Source organism: Solanum tuberosum, unplaced genomic scaffold (genome assembly GCF_000226075.1).
Source record: "Solanum tuberosum cultivar DM 1-3 516 R44 unplaced genomic scaffold, SolTub_3.0 scf00604, whole genome shotgun sequence".
Taxonomy (NCBI): domain Eukaryota; kingdom Viridiplantae; phylum Streptophyta; class Magnoliopsida; order Solanales; family Solanaceae; genus Solanum; species Solanum tuberosum.
The window spans coordinates 119,424-126,620 of NW_006239528.1; positions in this window are offsets into that span (position 1 = coordinate 119,424).

A 7,197-nucleotide genomic window follows, 5' to 3' on the forward strand; every position below is an offset into this window, starting at 1 on the left:
CCCAATTTATGTGACTTACTTTCCTTTTTAGTCAGTTCCAAAAAAAATGCATAATACATATATTGGACCCTAAACTTGACTTCAAATTTTAATTTTGACCTCCAACTTTCATAGTGTACAAACATGCACTTTAACTATCCAACTTTTTAATAAATAAGCACGTGAGTCCTAGCTGGCAAAACGTGTGATGTGCACTTATTTTGTGCGCGTTAGGAGTAATTTTCGAGGCCCACAACAGTAAAAAAATACTGAAATGACAACTCTACCCTTAATGAATCCCTTTTTTATATATCTTTATATTTCCTAATCAAAATCTCATTTTTTTTCCTTCTCTTTCAAACCAAGATTTTTTCCTCTCTTTAGAACGATTTCTGCTCATATTTAGTGCAAATGGCTTCTGTCAATGTCGAAAAAGAGCTATAATGAAAATTTCTTGGTCAACAAACAATCCAGGTCGTTGGTTTCTTGGATTTGAAGATGGCCGGGTATGGTTCCATTTAAGACATCTTTTTTTTGTTTAAATTTTAGTTCTCAGGAATCAATTTTGATAGTGAATTTGTTCTTCTTAAACATATTGGATGCAAGTTTTTTAGGTGGTGTGAACTTGATTATACTGAACACGCTAGAATTGCTATTTCGGGATTACAAAAGAGGATAAAAAACATGATGAAGAAAAGGAAAAGATTAGGAGGAATTAATTTTGATTCTTGTATATAAATTAAATTAATTTTGATATTTTTTAGTTCTAAAATCAACGTGTAAAATATTTAATTAGTTGCCAGCCATTGAGTGGCTCACTAATACACGTTGGAGCGTTTGCATTTCACGCTCTTTGGCTGCAAAAATCGACGTGTTTATTTATTTAAAAGTTAGATAGTTAAAGTGTTTGTTTGTGCACTATGAAAGTTGGAGGTCAAAGTTAAAATTTGAAGCCAAGTTTGGGTCCAATATATGTATTATGTCAAAAAAACAAGATACATTTCTATATTAAGTAACAATTTAACTATAAAATATTTATTTTACCCTTAATGAAATAATTTACAGCCACACAAATTTCTATCATTCATTTTGGACTACAAGTTTTAAAAATCTTCTTCTTTTTTTTAAAACTCTGTGCCGAATCAAATTACCTCACATAAAATAAAACTGAGGAAGTACTACATATTATTTTTTTCAAAAAAAAAGAGAAAAGAAATGGAGGGTAGAAATGTCTACATAAATGGATTGTCAATTTTGTAGAAGTGGAGTGAAAGAGTAAAAGTAGAATGAAACATACATAAAAGTTAACTATGTTTTATGATTATCCAAAAAGTAACAATTAAGGAGAAAGGAGTCAGAGACTGACTGGTGGAAAGGGCAAAAACAGAAATAGATACACTTTTCTCATTAGCCAATGTCCAATAGACACCACTTAAGTCATGACCTTCCAAATAACTTTTTAACTACACTCTCACTTTTAATTATTTAAAACAACACGATATGGTGCGGTGAATGAGATTACTTCTCACTTAATTAGAAGTTCAAGTTCAAATTTTGAGGATCGAAAAATTCTTAGTAACAAGCATTATCTTTTGAATGGGTCCTATTGACACAAATTTAAATTAATTGAATTTAATATGAATATCAAATACCAAATTAAAAAATAATAATTTAAAAGTATGCATGTTTAATTCGTTTGTTTGTGAATGATTACAAATTTCTTGAACTATTAATAGATTCGTTATTTAATTATTTATGTATTATGTTTAACTTGTATTGTTACATCATATTGAAGGAAATAATCTGCATGTAACATTTTCTTTTTCACATAAGTGGACTAAAACATAAGTAGATTTTAGTTAATTAGAAAGTATAGTCAATTATAATAAATATCAAAATAATAATTTATCCATAATTTGGAGAAATAAAAAATTATTATTTGAGAATTGAAAATAGGGAAAAAGGATAAATATACTCCGAACTAACGTAAATGGTATGCAGATACCCTTCGTCATATTTTTGGGACACTGATGCCCTTGCCGTCCAAAAACTAGAGCATATATGCCCTTCACTTTAACGGAAGACTAAATAGGGATACGTGACACAATTTTATCCGCCGATCCGATATTTAATAAATGTCGGGTCGGTGGATAAGATTATGACACGTGTATGTCCATTAGTATAAATAGTACATATGCTCTAATTTTTGAATGACAGAGCACTAATATCCAAAAAATATGACAGAGAATATCTGCTTACCATTTAAAACAATTCATGGATATATTTGTTTTGAAACGGAGAGTGTACCGATCAGTATAAGAAGTGAAAGAAAAAGGAGAAAAGGAAAAGTTTCCTTTAGGAAATCAATGTAATAGATTTTGCATGTTTCAGCTTTTTATGAAGACTGTCATAGGTTTCCTCATCTTTAGGTTCCCCATTCATTGTAGTTTGATCTCTATATTACTTTGTTTGTTTGATATTAATCGAGGATAATGCTAAATGACCAGAAAATTTTGGTCAGAATTTGGTCAAAAATTTAAAAATATTATAATTGTTATAAATCCACTGAATTGTGTGGATATTTCTCTTAATCTATCCTAACATAATGTATCCATTTATTGTATTAATTAATATTTTAGTCACGTATTGTCAAATGCTGTAAAAGGATGATTTGAACATCCTATAAAAGGGTAGTCTTCACCCTTGTAAAATACACACTTGAAGAGATTTATGCTTTCTATCACCATTTGTCTCCCTATATTGTTTAGTATTATTATATTTTGCTCTTATTTTACAACACGTTATCAGCACGAGTCTCTAACCAATTGAGACATACTTAATTTGGGATTATTTTTTTCATAAAAGTTAATCAATTTTCATTTAGAGTCAGGTATACATTTATATGTTTATAACCCCTCTAATAGGACTTGCATAAATCTTTGATCGATAATTTAATTACTGCATATATAACTTGATTTAGCTATTATTATGATACTTTACTAGGCATAATAATCAATACGTTTCAGGTTTATATTGTTATGTTATTTATATGCTACTAACTTATAACTCTAAATTAATTACTAAGTAATATGATAGCATGCTAGTTAAAATAACTCGTAAGTATTTTCATACATTATGATAAGTATATTGGTGTGTCATAAAGAAGAATATTATTGTATTAAATATGACTTGAAACTCACCAAAAAAAATGGCGTTAATATCTACTTTAACGTTAATATCTATTGAAACTAATAATAAATATTGTAGAACAATTAAAATTACATATTAAATCTACTGTTTCAATACGTCATTAATTTATATGTTTTTGAGACATTTAAGGTGCATGCATATAACATATAATATATTTTATAATCATATTATACTTTATCATTTGAACATTAATTAATCATTCATTATAAAGAAACCAACATCATAATATTAACTCAATTATTTTATGATAGTTTTCATCATGTCGAATTTATCAAAACTTGAATTTTGTGGCACTTGACATTTCTGTAAAGAACTATTTGTCATGGGTACTTGATGCTGAAATTCACCTTACCGCTAAGGGTCTTGGTGATAGTATAATCGAAGGAAATACGACATCAAGTCAGGATAAAGCGAAAGCTATGATTTTCTTTCGTCATCATCTTAATGAAAGCCTGAAGGTTGAATACTTAACAGTGAAAGATCCACTTGAATTGTGGATAGGTTTGAAAGGAAGGTATGACCATCTCAAAGCAACGGTATTGCCAAGGGCTCGTTATGGATGCACTTACGATTTCAAGATTATAAAATCGTAATTGAGTATAACTCTGATGTATTTAGAATCACTTCCATATTAAAATTATGTGGGGAAGTTATAAAAGATGAGGACATGCTGAAAAAGACACTAACTACTTTCCATGCCTCCAATATGATATTACAGCAACAATACCGTGAAAAGAGTTTTAAAAAATACTCTGAATTAATCTCATGCCTTCTGGTGGCTGAGCATCATAATGACATTTTAATGAAAAATCATGAAGTCCGCCCCACTGGAAGTGCTCCATTACTGTCATGCCTCGAGCCTACACCCTGGACGTGGCCGGCACTCGAGAATCATTGCTGGCCCCAAGCAAACCATTGTCCTGACTTACTTACTCCGCGGAAGACTTTACCTAAGATAAATACTTTTAAAACAAGTAAACTGAACTGCTCAAAAAATAACTTAGAATGTATTATAATAACATTCACTGCCAAAGTGGCAACTCAAGTTTCAACTTAAACTGAAAAGAAAAAGTAAAGACTCATGAACTAACATCACTTAACTCTGTCTATGAAGCCTCTAAACTCTGAGGGATGTCGGGACAAGACCCCCGATCATCCTAACAACTGAAATAAGGAAGCAATAAAACAAAACATAACCAAATGGATCATACGGAAAGCAAGGAGGCTCACCAACTGACTCTAAGTGCTCAACTGGATCAACGATGCGATGGATGCTGATCCTGGTTACCTGTGTCTGCATCATAATAAGATGCAAGCCAAATGGCATCAGTACATTGATTGTACGAGGATGCGAGGGGAAATCTAAAACAAGACATAACCTTGAAAGGAACTGAAGAACTTATCTGGCTCAACTGAACTGAACTGAACTGATATCAATATAAAGCAGTGTAAATAAGTGTAGTATAAAGAAAAGCTTTAAAACATGGTTTTCAACTTTGTATATTTAGAAATACAATAATAACTCGGTATGTATACAAAGATACAATATGAACTCTATTTGTATATGAAAATACAAATATTTCTGATGTATATAAAAGTACAAAGTACTGTTGTGGGAATTTCTCTAACCGACAACCACCACTTAAGAGTTATCGTGATGATACAACGTTTTGCCTCACGCTACCAGCGTCGTCCTATACCTTGCCGGGGGTATAGAACCTAAACTACTAAGTGGATCCACTAGTCTATACTAAAAAGCACTAAAGGAATCATCTAAAAAGTATAACCCTTTTATGGCGGCTCGGAGCTCTTTGAACTCTCTCCCATATCGGTGCTCAATACTACTCCCAAAATATGATACTAGCTCTTTATGTTTTAAAAAAACATAACTTCTTTCTATGATTTGAGATAATTGCTCAAAACTTAGCTCAAAAGCTATCTTGGAAATCTCAGTTTCCCTTCTTTCTTAATTGTGAAAGCATTTACTTTTTTCTGAAAACTAGCTCAAAGGCTCTTTGGAAAACAAAGTTTCCTTCTTGCTCAAATGTGAAAACATTTACTCTTTAACTGAAACTAGTCCAAAGGCTCTTTTGGAAATCAAAGCTTCCTTACTTGATTAAATGTGAAAACATTTTAAACTCTTTGGAAATACATAGTCCCCTTATACTTTTGAAGAAATGAACTTCAACTTTACTCTTTACTGAAATACAAAACTCAAGTCTTAAAACAAGGTTAAATCATTTGTAAAAGACTTTTGGAAGTCTCTATGAACTTCTCTTAACTTGACTCTTAACTTCTCTTGACTTGACTCTTAACTTCTCTTGACTTGACTCTTAACTTTCCTTGAATTGAATTATGGATTCAAGAATTGTGATTTGTGATAGGAAAGATCTCATGATGTTTAGGAGTGACTTTAGATAGCTAAACATGAGAAAATATCAAGAATTCACTGTCTGAAAGCTAGTCCGCAATGCGGAGATGTATTTAAATTTTGGTCGCGAAAATACTTTTTGAGGCAGAACGGTTCGTGACCGCTCCGCAACGCGAGGAAGAAGTGTGCGAAACTGTGGGGCAGGTCCGCGACGCGGCCTGGGGCTCCAGATTTGCCTTACATTTTTCTTCTTCGTTTTCTAGCCCTAATTCGCCTAATTTAATTTTTTTTTCTCCATATCTCTTTAGATTCAGGTACCCACAATATATACAAAAGAATCTAACTCAAAGAAACTCTAATAATCAATCTTAAACTCTCAAGAACTCCTCAATCTCATCCCAAATTCAAGAACAAAAGCAGTTCAAGAATATAACTCAAGAACATCAAATTCTCAAACTTTTTAGGACGAAATTACACCGAATAAAACATGTTTGGCGCGTGGGTGAACGAACCCAACGTTGTGTGAACTCACATACCTCGTAGGGATCACCCCTTGACGAAATTCACAAGCGATTCGTGAAGATCTTGACGATTCTTGCTTCCTTTCCTCCTTTCTCCTCTTCTTTTATCTTTTCTCAAAATCCTAACTCTTTTTTTTCAAAAGTGTAAACTGACTAAGATCAGTTTAGACCCCAATTAATTACCCAAAAATAAAATAAAATAATTGGGTAAGGAAAAAATCATAATGCCCCTCTAAAATCCAGATTGGACATTTTCTTATTTGAATAGCCCAACTTCCAATGGACATATCTCCCTCATACGAACTTGGAATCGCACAAACTCGGCGTCGTTGGAAATATTATTCCAAGATATTTCCTAAGGTGTCTGGAAACACACCTAAATCATCCTGAGCTAGGATTTATGGTCGTTTGAAGTTGACCAAAAACTCAAATTTAACTTAACCAATTTTCCAGTTTTTTATTCTTTCCAAAAATGACTATTTCCAATTTTTAACTTCTTTCTAGTCCTTTCAATTAGCGAGATGTTACAATTACCGGAGGCACACATGGTAGAAGCACACGACCAGTCTGAAATAAGACAAAATAATCGGGGCCATGATAATGTGTGCGGGCATTGCAAAGGCGAAAAATGATATAATAATCGTCGAGGTGGTGGTCATAACAAAGGGAAATCAATATGGGTTCTCAAAATAATCCTTCAAAAGGCAAGGGCGATCACTGTCATCATTGTGGCCTTAAAGGTCACTGAAAAAATGAATGTTGGGCACCTGAGCATTTTGTCAAGCTGTATCAAAATTCCTTTAAAAGGAAAGGAAATAAAGGTGGTACCTCCTCTTTTAATGCCCGGGTGGAGTCACATTTGACTCTCAAAGATGATCCTCATGCAGAGTCTTCTAAAAAATATGATGAGAATGTTGAGGCGAATTTAGCATTGAAAGATGATGCTTTTGATAGGCTCGATGATATTACTCATCTGGAAGCTGAAAACTTCTTTGGGGATCGCAATTGAAGATTGATAATTGAACTAGAAAAAGAATAATGTTGTTATGTGTTTTTAATGTATTACTTAAAGTTCATGTACTTAAATTTTCTTTGTTTCGTACTTCTTATTATGAA